At 38.8% G+C, this 18,092-nt stretch overlaps 1 protein-coding gene and 1 non-coding gene across 6 annotated transcripts in view; one reads left to right on the plus strand and one right to left on the minus strand.

Annotated features, from left to right (window-relative positions):
- Positions 1-18,092, minus strand: part of LOC123520649 (FMRFamide receptor-like) — a 239,432-nt gene that overhangs the window by 136,210 nt on the left and 85,130 nt on the right. For all 5 annotated transcript variants that reach the window (XM_045283136.1, XM_045283132.1, XM_045283131.1 and 2 more), the window contains one exon: positions 9,218-9,774. The gene's annotated coding sequence lies outside the window, so the exon portion shown is untranslated. The remainder of the gene's footprint in view (positions 1-9,217; positions 9,775-18,092) is intronic.
- On the plus strand, positions 3,189-3,261 carry Trnar-ucu. The gene has a single exon. It is a non-coding gene; the product is annotated as a tRNA-Arg (tRNA).

Here is an 18,092-nt window from a genome sequence, read left to right on the forward strand (position 1 = left end):
TCTATTACAAGACTGGGCAGCAGCACATATAGACGTTATCAAGGATCAAAATCTTCGAAGTCAAGAGCTGGTAAACACCTCTAGAAATCTATCTAGTAGAGTTTATTGGCAGTCACATTTAGCCTTTCCTGCTTCACTCTATCGTGTGTTCGTGATTTTCTTACTTATAAACAAGAGCAAAACAGAGGTTAATAAATAATTAGATATATACAATACATATTATGCTATCTTTAACCAGCAAAGTAGAATGTCATTATATAAGTTATTATAGATTATATACACAGGAAAATGATTATGCGTAAGAGAGGCATCATCCTATAAAATGACGGAGAGAAGATAAGATAGTTACTACAAATAATACGAGTAATAACTTTAACTAGCGAAATTTATAAATCATTGCATTATTATGCACTGTATAGAGTAAAACACGTAAGAAAGACATCAATCAGTCAACCGTCTGACTACATAGTATAACCAGAACAAACAATACAATCTTGAACTATAAAATGTTTATGTAAATATATACATTATAACGAGTCATATATATAAAAATGAGAAAGATGTTATTATTAGAAAAGACTCTGATGGAGAATGACAGAGACAACCTTTACCGTAATCGTATAAAAACAACATCGATAGCATTATTATAACAGCTGGTATAAATATTAAGGTTTTCTTTTTCCTCATGACGTTTTGCTTCTTTTCACTTCTTTTTCTCACTTAGTAAAACAAACAGTGATTACACCGAAGCTAAAAGTGGAGGGGAGTGGCAGATCACGGCCGACTAAATTGATAGCGGTTTAAAAGGCACTTAAGTCGTATTAGCTCCATTAATTTTTTCATATTTTTAGATCAGAGAGATTAATGAGGGAAAAGAAAAATTGGGAATGGTTTTGGTACACGTCATATATATATATATATATATATATATATATATATATATATATATATATATATATATATATATATATATATATATATATATATATATATATATATATATATATAGTACTACTATTAGTACACACACACACACACACACACACACACACACACACACACACACACACACACACACACACACACACACACACACACACACACACACACACACACACACACACACACACACACACACACACACACACACACACACACACACACACACACACACACACAAATCAGGTTTAGAGTGCAAAAGTAACAATGACACACACACGCTTCTGCAACATTAGCGGTCTTAGATCTTATTTTCAATGTATAGAACACTACATCTCCTCTAATAAATCTCATCTTCTTTTCGTCATCGAAACAGAGCTGTCTGAGGCAACTGACAGCAGCTTCTTCTCTGTTCCTTCTTAGTACTTTCTCTATTCTCATTTTCGTTCCAATGTTGGATGCTGCGTCTATATGCGCAACGACTTAACTTGTTCTCGTGCCCACGCTCTTGAATCTTCAGAGTTTTCCACCATCAGGCTTCGACTCAATAGTCACTCTCTGGCTAAATTTGTCTGTGCCATCTATCTCTCCCCTAACTCCTCTGACTATAGTAAATTTTTTGTGTATTCAACTTCCAAAGTGGAGCACATTTTCCCTTTATCCTTTCGCAGAGATCCCCATCCCTGAAGGTTTCAATGTTCACCAGCAGCTTTGGCTTTCCTCTCCCTTCACTGACCACCCTGTTGACTAACCTTCAACTCTGCTATCCTCCATGACCTAGAGCAACTGGTGCAAAACCCTACTCGTATCACTGACCGTCTTAGAGATGCGCCCAACATTCTTGATCTTTTCCTCACCTCTAACCCTTCTGCTTATGCTGTCACCCTTTCATCTCCGTTGGGCTCCTCCGATCACAATCTCATTTCTGTATCTTGTCTTATTTCTCCAATCTCCTCAAGATCCGCCAAAGCGAAGGTGTCTCTGGCGTTTTGCCTCAGCCAGTTGGGGGACCTGAGGAGGTATTATGCTGATTTTCCTGGAATGATTACTGTTTCCGTGTCAGAGACCCATCTCTTTGTGCTGAACGCATAACAGAGGTGATAGTGTCTGGCATGGAGGCGTACATTCCTCATTCTTTTCTCAACCTAAACCTTCTAAACCTTGGTTTAACACAGCCTGTTCTCGTGCTATACATGATAGAGAGGTTGCCCACAAAAGGTACTTGAGCCTTCCATCTCCTGAATTTCATGCACTTTATATCTCTGCCCGGAATCATATCAAGTCTGCTCTTCAACTTGCCAAACACTCTTTCTTAAATGGAAAATGTCAAAATCTTTCAAACTCCAAATCTCCTCGTGATCTCTGGCAACTGGCCAAAAAACATCTCCAGTAACTTTACTTCTTCATCTTTCCTTCCTTTATTTCATCCTGATGGCACCACTGCCATCTCTTCTGTCTCTAAAGCTGAACTCTTTTCTCAAACCTTTGCTCACAACTCCACCTTGGATGATTCTGGGCTTGTCCTCCCTCTCCTCCTCCCTCTGACTATTTCATGCCTTCAATCAAAATTCTTCGTAATGATGTTTTCCATGCCCTTGCTGGCCTAAACCCTCGGAAGGCTTATGGACCTGATGGGGTCCCTCCTATTGTTCTCAAAAACTGTGCTTCTGTGCTTGCACCTTGCCTGGCCAAACTCTTCCAACTTTGTCTATCGACTTCTACCTTTCCTTCCTGCTGGAAGTTCGCCTACATTCAGCCTGTTCCTAAAAAGGGTGACCGTTCTAATCCCTCTAACTACCGTCCTATAATTCTAATCTCTTGCTTGTCTAAAGTTTTTGAATCTATCCTGAATAGGAAGATTCTTAAACATCTGTCACTTCACAATCTTCTGTCTGATCGCCAGTATGGCTTCCGTCAAGGTCGCTCTACTGGTGATCTCCTGGCGCTATATACTGAGTCATACTCATCTTCTTTTAGAGATTTCGGTGAAACTTTTGCTGTCGCGTTAGACATATAAAAAGCTTTTGATAGAGTCTGACACAAAGCTTTGTTTTCAAAACTGCCCTCCTACGGTCTCTATCTTTCTCTCTGCAACTTTATCTGAAGTTTCCTTTCCGACCGTTCTATTGCTGCTGTGGTAGACGGCTACTGTTCTTCTCCTAAATCTATTAATAGTGGTGTTCCTGTGTTCTATTTTATCACCCACTCTCTCTATTATTGATTAATGATCTTCTCAACTGAACTTGCTAGTCCCCATGGCGCAGTGGATAGCGCGCTGGACTTCTAATCCAGAGGCCGCGGGTTCGAATCCCGCTGGGGATGAATGTTATTATGTGGCGGTTTACTATAAATGTATGGATGTATGTGTGTTATGCGTTATGGCGGAGTGTATGTTAGTGACTCACCAGTTACTGCACTTTGCCACTTAATTTATACATACGAGTATTTTTTAACAGTCTTCACCCAAGAGAACACACAGGAAATCCCAGATAGCGAACAGATATTTAGGGTAGAAGATAGTGAAACGCTGACATATATATATATATATATATATATATATATATATATATATATATATATATATATATATATATATATATATATATATATATATATATAACTAACGTGATGTTAGAACAGGAGATAGACAAACTAAATAAATTCAAGTCATCAGGACCTGATGAAGTATATCCAGGGGTTCTAAAGGAATGCAAGGAAGTCGTCCGCGAGCCATTAACGGTACTTTTAGGATGTCACTGGAGTCAGGTGAGGTACCGATAATGTGGAGAGAAGCTAATGTGTTTCCCATATTTAAGAATGGAGATAAAAACCTAACGTCTAATTACAGGCCTGTCAGCTTAACTTCAATTGCGGGTAAATTAATGGAATCAATGACAGTGAAAAACATTAACAAACACCTGGACAAACACGGTTTGATAAATCAAACACAACTTTTGCCCTATCCACTCCTACGCTGATGATACCACTCTACATCTTTTCACGTCCTTTCAGAGACGACCAAAACTTCAGGAAGTCAACAGATCACGCAGGGAAGCCCCAGAACGCCTAACTTTTGATCTTTCTAAGATTTCTGATTGCGACAGAGAAAATCTAGTAGTTTTCAATGCCCCAAAAAATCAATTCCTCCATCTATCAACTCGCCACAACCTTCCAGACAAATATCCCCTCTTCTTAAATGACACTCAACTGTCTCCCTCTTTCACATTGAATATCCTCGGTCTGTCCTTTACTCATAATCTTAACTGGAAACTTCACATCTTATCTCTTGCTAAAACAGCTTCTATGAAGTTAGGCGTTCTGCGGCGTCTCCGCCTGTTTTTCTCGCCCCTCCAACTGCTAACTCTGTACAAAGCCTTATCCGTCCCTGTATGGACTAGACTTCGCATGTTTGTGGGGGGGAGGTTCTACTCACACAGTTTTATTACATAGGGTGGAATCAAACGCTTTTCGTCTCATCGACTCCTCTCCTCTGACTGACTGACTCCAGACTCTTTCTCACCGCCGAAATGTTGCATCTCTTTCTATCTTTTATCGCTATTTTCATGCTAACTGTTCCACTAATCTTGCTAACTGCATGCCTCCCCTCTTCCTGCGGCCTCGCAGCACAAAGCTTTCTTCTTTCTCTCATCCTTATTCTGTCCAGCCTTCTAATACAAGAGTTAACAAATAATCTCAATCATTCATACCTTTCACTGGTAAACTCTGCAACTCCCTACCTGCCTCTGTATTTCCACCTTCCAACGACTTTACTTCCTTTAAGAGAGAGGTGTCCAGATATTTGTCCTAGGCTTTTGACTAATGCTTTCGATCTTTTTTGGAGACTGCAATTCCAGTGGGACTGTTTTTATATATATATATATATATATATATATATATATATATATATATATATATATATATATATATATATATATATATATTTTTTTTTTTGCACTTGGCAGTTCTCCCTCTTACATTAAACACACACACACACACACACACACACACACACACACACACACATGCACGCCACAGGAGACTTACTATAATACACAAGGGTGCCAGACATTTCTCTCCCACAGACCATTAAGGTACGCAATTACCTGTCCACTATGCTAATGGCCTCACGAGACAAGTATTTAAACTCGTAGGTCGAACACAACGCCACGTGGCCGAAGAAAGCAAAGGCAAAATTTACGTTATTTGAATATGCCTTACTTAATGATGGTGGTGGTGATTGTTGCAGTAAAGGTAGTGGTGATGGTCATTATTGTAGAAGTAGTAGAAGTTATGGTGGTAGTAGTAGTAGAAGTTATGGCGGTAGTAGTAGTAGTAGTAGTAGTAGTAGTAATAACAGTAGAAGCAGTAGTAGTAGCAGTGGTAGTAGTGGTGGTGGTAGTAATTGTAGTATTACTATTAGTATTAGTACTGGCAGAAGTAGTAGTAGTAGTAGTACTAGTAGTAGTAGTAGTAGTAGTAGTAGCAGTAGCAGCAGCAGCAGTAGTAGTAGTAGTAGTAGTAGTAGTAGTAGTAGTAGTAGTAGTTGTTGTTGTTGTTGTTGTTGTTGTTGTTGTTGATGTTGTTGAGGACGTTGTTGTTGTTGTTGTTGTTGTTGTTGTTTTTGTTGTAGCAGTAGTAGTAGTAGCAGTAGTAGTAGTAGTAGTAGTAGTAGTAGTAGTAGTAGTAGTAGTAGTAGTAGTAATAGTAATGAAAATAATGATAATAGTAATGAGAATAATGATGATAATCATAAAAAAATAATAGTAATAAAATAATAGTAATAATGATAACAATAAGAATAACCGTAATAACAATAATGATGTTGATAAGAATTATATTGATGATAGTGATAATAGTAATGGTAATAACAGTGATTATGATAATGATGATGATAATGATCACAAATACATGTATTATCACAAATATAATGATAACAGTAATAATAATAATAATAATAATAATAATAATAATAATAATAATAATAATAATAATAATAATAATAATAATAATAATAATAATAATAATAATGATAATGATAATAATAATAATAATAATAATAATAATAATAATAATAATAATAATAATAATAATAATAATAATAATAATAATAATAAAAATAATAATAATGACAATAAAGATAATAAAAAATAATGGACTGATAACAATAATAATAATAATAATAATAATAATAATAATAATAATAATAATAATAATATCAATAATAATAATAATAACAATAATAATAATAACAATAAAAATAATAAAAATATAATGGAATGATAACAATAATAATAATAATATCAATAATAATCATAATAATGATAATAATAATAATAATAATAATAATAATGATAATAATAATAATAATAATAATAATAATAATAATAATAATAATAATAATAATAATAATAATAATAAGAAGAAGAAGAAGAAGAAAATAATAATAATAATAATAATAATAATAATAATAATAATAATAATAATAATAATAATGATAATAATAATAATAATAATAATAATAATAATAATAATAATAATAATAATAATAATAATAATAATAATAATAAAATATTAATAATAACAATAATAACAATAATAATAATAATAATAATAATAATAATAATAATAATAATAATAATAGGAGGAAGAGGAAGAAGAAAAGAAAAATCAAAATATGAGAAGGATAAGGGAGAAAAACTGATCAAAATTAAGATAGTCGTTATATTACTCATAAACCAGCTCTATTTGCCCCCTCCATCTCTCTCTCTCTCTCTCTCTCTCTCTCTCTCTCTCTCTCTCTCTCTCCCTCCCTACATATACAAACAATGACGCAGGCTTTGAGTTCCCTGCACACACTTTGGTCCCTTTCATTGCCTCGGACTGACTGTTACGAGAGGCTGTGGGTGTGGTGAGGCTAAACACGCTGGAGAGACTAGAGGATTTTGCTACACAGTGAGTGGTGAGTGACAATTAACACTGGAAACGTACTGACTTACATGGAGTTGCTACCCCGTGTCGGTGCAAAATCGTGTTAAGTGTTAATCTAAAGTGCTGTTCTGGATGTTAGTTGTGTTTTCCAATTGCAGCATTCTCCATTGTATAAATCTCTAAGTGTCAGGGCTGGCATGCACAATGAGGCAAGCCGGAGTTAAACTGGTATGGTTTTGAGTGTAATCTTTTGCTGCTCTAGTCATATTTTATTAGCATTTGTCAAAGAGTCAAATTTTTTTTTCCTAGATACTTGTGGATGAAACAGCATAGACGTACAGGAGGCTTCTTCCCACCTATCCATCTCTGAATCTTTAATATTGTTATTTTTTTACGTTACATAGCTAAACATCTAAGAAATTATATCACGAAAGAGTCAGTAAATTTGGGTGTGATTATGGGAAATTATTGCTCTGTGGTGAAAAATGTTAAAGCAAGGTCACTTAATACATAAATGATACAATTGATATATAAATTCCTGATGTTGCCTCGTTGTCTCAGTAAATACTATCCACCAGCCTTGAGATGAACGCGTTGTATTTTAAATTCGCTATCGTTAAAAGTATCACCACCAATCTCAAACAATTAAAAAGAGCCTGTATATCTTATTTAGCTTCTCTTCATACGTATGTCCAAGAAAAAAGAGGGAAAAAAAGGGGAAGAAAGAAAAGCGCTCATTTTTCATGTAAGTGTGGTATTCACTGACTCAGGTGAACGAAAAGTTATAAAGAAAACCTTCTTAACTCATGTACGAATCTCCAAATGAAAAGAGCTGGAAAATTTTCATAACTTTATGGCTCCTACAGGAAATTAGTCTCAAGTTCTCAAGTGATCGAAAAGAGATTAGATGTTCAATTATTCAATTTATAATGCTCCTCAAAAGCAGCATTCATACATCATTAATGTTATCATTTTGGGCAACAATTACCGTCAGCAACTGCAGTCTTCGTAAAGCAATCCTTTCTTTTTAATACATAACGACACACACACACACACACACACACACACACACACACACACACACACACACACACACACACACACGCCACTGGGATCTGGGTGTCTGCCTGAAGTTCGTCATTACATACACAAAACTTCCTTAATTGGTAGCATGTTAAGAACTCAAGCAAGTATGAAGTGATGGTGATACAGAGACTTGTCGGTGCTATCTGTTATCCCGTAAGTGTGTGTGTGTGTGTGTGTGTGTGTGTGTGTGTGTGTGTGTGTGTGTGTGTGTGTGTGTGTGTGTGTGTGTGTGTGTGTGTGTGTGTGTGTTTGTGTGTGATGTGTGACAGGTCGAGCACTTAAAACCTCTCTCTCTCTCTCTCTCTCTCTCTCTCTCTCTCTCTCTCTCTCTCTCTCTCTCTCTCTCTCTCTCGTGTCACGTTTCACTTTCATCATGTTTCATTACAGATCGCATTGTCAGCGACAACATTCCAAAAATTTCGCTTTTTCCTCTTTACATTTTTCCCTCACAGCATACATAATTCTCAGTCTAGCTTTTAACACTCATATATACACTTTGTCACTAACATATTTTTTGTTTTTGCTTTCCATTATACAGAATACAATATATACGTTGCGGCCTAAAATGTAGAAGATACATATTTGCCTATTATCCATCGTGTTTATTCGTTTGCCTTTTCTTACTTGCCTGGAAAAACCTACACTGACACATCATTATCCTGCTCACCGAGGCGGAAAAAACGTGTAATGCGTGGCCTAATGATGATGGAATCTGCGTTAATGAGGTTAAATGTTGCGTTTTGATTGAATGAATTATATACTTGACTCCCATAAAACAAAAATACTACAGTGATATCACATACGACCAGTAGTGCTACAATACCTGTTACTACTTGCATTAACATTGATCACTATAACTGATACAACCGTCTATGTTGTGACAAAATAAGAGACGATCATTAAACTTGAGGTGAATAAGAAAGAATTATTAAGTTACAGTATAAAATAGATTATGATTCAGAGGAGCATTGAGGAAAAAATGTAGAGACTACTTAACTTATTTTCCCGTCATAGTAAAGTTCATGTAATTAGATTTACAAAACGCAGAGTAACCACCTGCTTAAGCTCCATGAACATGAAAAATAGTAATAAAGCTATAGATTTTCATGATTTTTCGGGTTTGTTGTCTTTAGTGACTCAATCATCTTCTTTTTTACTCTGCATTATCCTCCATTTCACAAATCACCAACATTTCTTTGCAGGCAAATGCTATCACAAAGGTACATTAAAAGCTAAAATCAATATACAGAATACGAGTACTTACCAATCAGTTTCGAGGTGAGTGTTAGTAGTGATGGCGTCCTTGCCTCGCAGCAGTCAAGCCACCCCCGCTAAGAATCCTGGACAGAACCGGGGATCAGGTCACGTACAAGTCAGCTTTCGTCTCTATGTGGGTCACAAGGATACTTCGTCACAGTTTCTTCAGTATCCTTCCCGGATCTCATGGACGATTTTTCTTCTCACACTGTTTTTCAAAAGTTTGCACCATTTTCAGCAGTTTTTCTGAAAACTATCTGTGAGAAAACCTTTGAACGATCAACAAGAAGGCTGTTTCGATTTCCCTTCCAAGAAACATCCATTCACCTTTTCCAGAATGTCTTCATGTGTCACCAATGTTCCAGTCTTAGATCATTATATCATTCCTCTGAATAACAAACGTAGTGTCACTGCTGTTGTCACTTAATAATAATAGTAGTTTGAGTTCTGCCAATTCTGCCGATTGTTCGTCGATGCTATGGCCACAATTACAATTATGCTCTGCCAAAACTTAAAGCTTTGTACGAGGAATAAGGTAGATGAGTTTCCTCCGACGGCCCAGAGCTGCGGAATAAAGAGAGAGAACAAAATTAATTGAATATTGCGAATAAAGATAAATCTATCAAACCTTTAAAATCCCAACGTAACGCACACATTAAGAAGTGAAAAATGTTGTCCCTTGAAAGAGTTTCATGACAATCTCTTGATGCTATTTACTTCGTAGAAACATGTTACATCTTAACAATCTAAACACATACGATCTCTTAACAATCTATACACATACAATATCTCTCTCTCTCTCTCTCTCTCTCTCTCTCTCTCTCTCTCTCTCTCTCTCTCTCTCTCTCTCTCTCTCATTTCCTCTTTCTCGTTATTAACCGTGGAAAGTGTCAGTGTCATTCCCTTGCATCTTCACACCCTTCCTGCAGCAAGGCCACGTCAACTTAATGTCTCTTTCTGCGGCGCACCTTTACTCGCTTTTGTTTAGCACCACAGCGACAATTTCCACACCTGTCTGCCATTCAACCCTTCACTCAGGTCACACCTTTGCTTACAACAGCGACATTCTCTCCGTTCCTGCCACTGCATTCATCTCTCCCTCTGTTTGTCTCCCTCTGTCTCGTCTCCGTGTCTATTTATATAACATTGTCTCTCTGTCTGTCTGTTTCTTCAGTGTCTACGAGTCTGTTTCTTTGTCTATATATCTGTCACTTTGTCTGGTTCTGCCTCTCTCTCTCTCTCTCTCTCTCTCTCTCTCTCTCTCTCTCTCTCTCTCTCTCTCTTTAAATAGCAATCTAATTTACATTTCTGATCACCTCGCGCACTGTTAATGTTCCCGCCACCATCGCTTACGTACATTATCCTTTTCGCCTTCCTGCCTCGCTCGCACGGACCAGTTTGCGATGATTATCACCACTAGATCTCAGTACATGGTGTAGAAAATCGAAGAAATTTGTTACCAGTCATCCATTGTTCTATTATGTTAGTTTGTCTGTTGGTTGGTCTATAATTTTCTTTGTTTATTGTTCTTTGTGTGTTTTGTATCTCTGTTGTCTGTGTATTTTTGTGATTGTTAGGTTTTTCAATTAAAATGTCTGTTTTCACTCTCTCTCTCTCTCTCTCTCTCTCTCTCTCTCTCTCTCTCTCTCTCCAATTCCTCTTCATAAATATATCATTCCCACGCAGACAGCCTCGCTAATTACTCTCTACAAACAAGGCAACTTCCTTCTTCTCGCAACCAATGAACGGAAACCCAATCTGTCTAATCTGCTCTTACAGTATTTGGTGTAGAGGAGATTGCACCAGTGGAGACGCAATTCTGGTCGGAGGCAGCATGTATCGCCGGACGAAACACACCGGCCACCAGGAAATTGAAGCCAGTAGAGTAGCAGGGAGCCGGACTTTAAAAAGACCGTTGGCAGTGAGACGAGAATGAGGCAAACGATACTGATGGAAAGATATTGAGGAAGGTTGCAGAGGAAGAGTGGAGGTAAGGGAGACTATTTTTGTTTGATGGCTTGTTAGTTGGCTAGCTAAATGTTTATGACACTATACACCGTTACACTTATTGTTTTGTGTAAATCCGTGAGTGTTCCAGAGAATGTTTGTTGGTTGTCAAATCTCTGACTGCTAGTGAAGTTATCATATACTCTACTTAACTTTGTGAGTAAATGAAGTGCATTGTGGTTGCTTATTCGGTTGTTATGTAAACATTATACTATTAACACACAATAACACTTGTCTCATATTTGAGTAACTGATTTTATGGGTGTATGATGCTTATCAATTCGTTTTAGGTTAAATCTTATATTACTAATGACACTGATACACGTGTTATTTTGTGTAACGCTTAGATGTTACGAGCGCAATGTTAAAATTGAAAACTTTGATTCTTAATAAAACAATGATATCTATTTGAATTCCTCACTGATTTCGGAAAAAGAAATAAAGAGTATTATACTAAAAGACGTAATCAACTTGAAGAATCGTTTTACTGTTAGTGATAAGTTATGAAATTTCACTGGAAATATGCATCTTACCCATTCTATTAAGCATAAGGAGAATTCACAGTTTTTAAATAATTAAAAAGAAGAGACGGTGCTTATAGCAGTATCTTATTTAATGTCTATGGTGGTGGTGGTAATGAAGAGAAAGCAGGGGATGCAATGTGATGCGATGGCTTGAAGTGGTTGGGAAGAATAACGACGCACATCAGGTTGAATGGCAGTTAAGTGGTCCCTGTAAATTATACTGATTCAATAATGAACGCAGCAAATTATCACTTACTGCTTTGTCCTACAAACACAAACACACACACACACACACACACACACACACACACACACACACACACACACACACACACACACACACACCGTGTAGTGTAGTGGTTAGCACGCTCGACTCACACTCGAGAGGGTCCGGGTTCGAGTCCCGGAGGCGGCGAGACAAATGGGCAAGCCTCTTAATATGTAGCCCCTGTTCACCTAGCAGTAAATAGGTACGGGATGTAACTCGAGGGGTTGTGGCCTCGCTTTTCCGGTGTGTGGAGTGTGTTGTGGTCTCAGTCCTACCCGAAGATCGGTCTATGAGCTCTGAGCTCGCTCCGTAATGGGAAAGACTGGCTGGGTGACCAGCAGGCGACCGAGGAGGTGAATTACACACACATCAGAAAAAAAAAAAACTTTTACATTAACTTTCCCAGCACACAGGAGTCCGTCAGCAACAGACACCATGGCCAAAGGCAGCCCGGTTCTGTTCTTGACGGGATACGGAAACTCCTGGCTGATATACTTCCGGCACCGGACGCGTTCGCCGCGAACACAGAACAAAACGGTAATAAAGTGTCCCAAGTAGTTTTCAGGGGGAGTTTCAGGCCCTGGGAGTTCGGGGAAGGAGAAAAGTAAAGAAATATTTCATTGAAAAAGGTGAGAGAAAGGAAGAGAGAAATGATAAGTGATACAAGTTTCAAGTCGCTCCATAGAAGATAAGTAAAGGATAAAAAAAGTAATGCAGAGAGAAATGGAAGGAATGAAACTAGGTAAGGAGGGAAATAAAGGTTGAAAAATCAACGAGGGCGACAATTTAAGTCTCCCCAATAAGCAGGAAGTGCCAGTATACAAGTCTTAAGTCTCCACAGTGAGGGAAAGGGAGAGGGAACACAAGAGACACACCACCGCCACGGACAAGAGCCGCTCACACACTGGCGTCTCACTCTACTCTCAACCACACCACGTCCCAGTCTGCGCCCGCCGTTCCAGCTCTCCCCTGTTCTCCTGCCTCTGGAACCATCACCGACCGAATCGAGTTCTCACCAGCCTATACCAAGCATCCTTAACCATTACCATCTCTGCTAGATCCTCACCAGCCATTGAAATACTACCATGACCAAGCTGCCTTTCTCTCCTCCTCCACCGCACATTCAGCGACCCTCGAAGTTCGTCCTTATCTTTCCGTCGTTATCTCCTGTCAGTCCCTGAAACCTGATCTCGTTTATTTCAACCTTTCACTCCGACATCAACCTCCAGCTCTCTCCGCCAGGGCAATCAGCAGACTCGTGTTTCAATGTGCGTGTAGTCTTGTTTCACGCATTTTAACTATATAATGGCTTAGAGAGAGAGAGAGAGAGAGAGAGAGAGAGAGAGAGAGAGAGAGAGAGAGAGAGAGAGAGAGAGAGAGAGAGAGAGAGAGAGAGAGAGTCCGCAGAATTTCGTGCTAAAAATATTCCTAGCAATTATTGCCGTTAATTGTGTTTTCCTTCTACCATTTTGTTTTTCCGCATTTCCATACATAGGTCTCTCTCTCTCTCTCTCTCTCTCTCTCTCTCTCTCTCTCTCTCTCTCTCTCTCTCTCTCTCTCTCTTTTATGGCTGGATAACATTTGAGCCAATATCGGAATTCCAGGACCAGATGTTGAGGCGTAAGAAACTGTCTATTAAGTTCACTTCACTTTTTATGCTTTTCACACTTTCTTTTTTTTCATCTATTTCGTTTGTATCTTTTAAGTCTTGTAGCCAGCTCTAAATTTTTCCATTCCTGCAGGGATTTGCTGTTAAGCCTTAAACAATTCTTTGTTTTTGTTACTAATCACGTTATGTGTTAAAACATAAACTCAGAGGGCACTTCATATTTCTTCCCTTCCGTTTACTTCCATACGAAAAACAGATATTGGAGTCTTTTATATACAACACAGAGAATTGGCAGATTCAGCTTCTTTTCAATAGGGTTCAACAAAGAACATACGAGTAATTTCTATCTTTTTTTTAAATCACCAGTGCACTTTATTACCCGGTTTTTTTTCCCGCCATTGTTTATTTCTCTCTCTCTCTCTCTCTCTCTCTCTCTCTCTCTCTCTCTCTCTCTCTCTCTCTCTCTCTGCCTACAGGATCCAACAGCAATCAATAACCCACTCTTTTCTGTTACAATCTCCTCTTTTCCCATAACAACACATACACAGGGTGACCCTCAATCATATTCACCATCTGCCTCCTCTCTGGCCGAATCCTGACTGAGGGGTAGGCAACGTACACGAGATGGGAGGAGGCTGACAGTAGAAAACAGGTGGTGGTGCAGTCATAACAATTGAGTGGAACAACTCTGTTTTATGGAAATAACCTCACCTGTTAATTTTCAGACAGTGGATATCTATTGGCCTAAATTAACTAATGAATTTAATTAATCTAAATTTAACCTCACTTAACCTCTCACTCGGATGGAAACGGCAATGTTAGTTTAGAATAGTATTATCCGAATACGTCATATTTTCCCATTCTGTTTATAATCTTTTCTCATCTCAAGTCATTTGATCCGCTGAGAATCTTGGAATTAAAAGGTGTTTCCAAGACCGTGAGAAGATTAGATGACTTAGGACTGAAAGAAGACACAAAACACATGGAGAGAGGAAAAAAAGTTAATCTACTTCTCACCACGAATGTTCCTGAATAAGACTGAGAGAAGATTAGAAACTTACAACAGATAAAAAAAAAAAAAAAAAAACACACACAAAGTACAGAAGTGACAAAATTAATACACTTCTGACCATGACTACATCTGTGCAAGAGATTTCAGTCAGAGCATGGCAGAGAGATGAACAACACCTGCATTACCTGTGGAACTGCTGTAGGTGTTCAGTGGAGTTTTTGGATTGTGTGTGGAGAAAAAGACGTGCTAAACTAATTTATCTAAGGAAGACAGTCCACCATTGAATAAAAATAGATGACTGAACAATTACAAGAAATTAACACTCAGGTAATTGTAAACGACGACATTTCGAATAGAAACGGTAATGAAGTTTTTAGTATCGCATCAAAAGGGAAACTTAGAGGATTGTATGAATTTACGGATAGGGATGATAAGTTTATATAGGATACCATAACAGGTTGGTAATAACAGTTATAAAGAGACTGCCAAGAAGTCTACTTTTTCTAGCTTCTCTTTATATTCTTTAACTATTTTATATTCTAATACTCCTTATGATCCTATGTTCATGTTCACACTCTTCATATTCTTACACGTATTGTCTTACACTCATGGTCTTTCACTCAAACATTTACTCACATCATGCTGTGGAGAGGCGGCAGGTGCTGTCTGTATGCGTGTTTCCTTCGGTGCGCCTGGTATCACACTACATCACAACCTGCTGTCAGGATCATGTGCGATACCACTCTCGAAATTAATCCATTTGCGAATGACTCATGAGCGCAGTCTTGGTTTGTTAGGGAAGTTGTTGTGTGTCCTTGGCGCCGCGTTTGTGTTTGCAAGATGACCTGACTTGACAATGGAACACTTTATTTTTTGTACAAGAAGACGGACATAGCTAGGGAATATACTTTTTTTTCCTAACGTGATTTGTGTTGCACTCGTGAGCTGATCTTTTTTATTGTCTTGATTTTCTATTACGTCTTCAATTGATATCTTCATTATCTTAGGCATTATATTATTGACTAAGAATGAGATCGAAACTGAAGATGCAATAAATTTGAGTTGGTTAAGTAGATAATGGAGTTTGTAGATGATACACAACAATGGTAAAAAGTAATAAAAGTAAATAACGTCCCAATTTCACGGATGGCAAAGACGCGAACATAATAACTATTGAATTGCAACTCTGAATATGTGTGAGAAAGATTCTGCACACATTTCAATCAGTGGAGTGGAGATGGAGGTATCTCGGTCCACTTTTCTAGTTTGTATCCTCTATCGAACAAATAAAATGGTGTGATGTGATGAAAGAAGGAACTAGGATGGCGGCGGCGGCGGCGGCGGAGGAGGAGGAGGAGGAGGAGGAGGAGGAGGAGGAGGAGGAGGAGGAGGAGGAGGAGGAAGAGGAGAAAGAAGAAGAGAAGGAGGAGGAGGAGGAAGAGGAGGAGGGGGAGAAGGAGAAGGAGAAGGAGAATGAGGAGGAGGAGGAGGAGGAGGAGGAGGAGGAGGAGGAGGAGGAGGAGGAAGAGGAGGAGGAGGAGGAGGAGGAGGAAGAAGAGGAGGAGGAGGAGGAGGAGGACGAGAAGGAAAAGACTGAAAATAAAGTTGATAGGAAAAAGAGGAAGTAGATCAGACACCGAAGAGGGAAGGACACGAGAAAAAGAAACAGAGCAGCGAGGGTGTAGAGGAAGTGAAAAATACAGAAAAAAAAATCAAAGAAAATGAGAACAGAGTACGAGCATGATTAGAAGAGGGGGAACACAAAATTCAGACGCTATATACACTTATGAAGAAAGTTAATGATTTGACAAAGCAAACCTGACTTCCTTACAAAATCCCTTGAAACTGAACGAGATGAAGACTGCAGTAGGAAGGATGAATCAGGAAGGATGGAGACTTGACCTAAAGTGAATGAGAATGAGAAGAAAAGAAGGAATGGACCGGACACAAGGGGAAGGGAAAGAGCGAAATAGGAAGAATGAAAGAGAACAATGAAAGACAGAAACATGAAGGAGGAAAGCGATGGGTTGGAAATACGTAGCCAGGGATTAGGAAGGTCAGGGAAGGGCGGTGGATGGAGGATAGCCAGTCTACAAACACGATAAGGTCCAGTCCAGGAGGTGCAAAGATAATGAACAGGGAGGGCACCATTAGTCAAACCCTCGAGCAGAGAGAGAGAGAGAGAGAGAGAGAGAGAGAGAGAGAGAGAGAGAGAGAGAGAGAGAGAGAGAGAGAGAGAGAGAGAGAGAGAGAAACGTCTACCTTCACTTAGCATGTCTCATCTTGTACAGTTCACCTTAACACGTATCATCAAATATAGACCAGCTCTGAGTCGTGTTCCGTATCGTGTCTCGCCGAGTACGGGAAGCAATACTGACAGGGCACTCGGGGAAGTTATCAACCATTTCATTCCTTCATTCCTCCCTTGACCTCCTTTTCAAGCTTAATTCTACTGTGCGTGAGTGTGTATGTGCGTGAGAAGGAAGAAATAAGAAAGAAAAAAGTATTTCGGTTCCTCCCTCGCATGCCAGGTTTGTTTAGCAGGTACCTAATTAGCGCGCCAGGTAACAGGAGTCTCACCTGGGACGCGGAGCAGCGGCTGTATCGTGGCCTTAATTTCTGATGGAAGTTACGGTTAATGGAGCCTGAAGCATTTTTCCTCCTGCTTCACTGCATTATCCTGAAGGAGGGAGAAGATGGGAGTGGAGTAGAGAGGATGCGAATCCAAAACGAAGGAGAACGGATGGGTAGAGAGAGAGAGAGAGAGAGAGAGAGAGAGAGAGAGAGAGAGAGAGAGAGAGAGAGAGAGAGAGAGAGAGAGAGAGAGAGAGAGAGAGAGAGAGAGTGTGTGTGGGAAAGGGAGATTTTCATAAAAAAAAAATCTTTATGTGCCTTTCTCTTCGTGGAAGCAAAAATATGACGCCTTACTTCCTTCCGATAATGGAGATTTAAGCTTCTCCTACAAAATTTTGGGAACTTTATGTTGATCCAGCAAAGCCCACACTAATTCAACCCATAAAAAAAATGATCCTTGGAAATAAAACCAATAAAAGTAAAGACGTGAGGGGTAATTCACTGTAGCACTCGTCACCTCGCATCAACGAACCTACACGTCTCTGATCAAAGCCCGTTTTTTTTTTTTTTACATGCGAAAGTTAAAAAGAAAAGGAGGGACGTAACACATTTTTTTCCGTGCCAAACCAAAACTCGTATTTTCCTCACCCTCTTGACACTGAGTCCATTTTCTCCTCACCGCACGTGGGTACCAAGGAGGAGAAAGGAGGTTAGAAGGGAGGAAAGGAGGAAGAGAGGAAGGGAGGAAAGGAGGAAGAGAGGAAGAGGGGAAAGGAGAAAGAGGTGTGTGTAGGCGAGATTTTAACCATTCTTTTTTCTTGCCCAAAAAGATTCCAGGCACTGCTCTTCATTTCTCGGAGTTTTTACCATCTTAGAAATTCGCCAATC

Source organism: Portunus trituberculatus, chromosome 47 (assembly GCF_017591435.1).
Source record: "Portunus trituberculatus isolate SZX2019 chromosome 47, ASM1759143v1, whole genome shotgun sequence".
Taxonomy (NCBI): Eukaryota; Metazoa; Arthropoda; class Malacostraca; order Decapoda; family Portunidae; genus Portunus; species Portunus trituberculatus.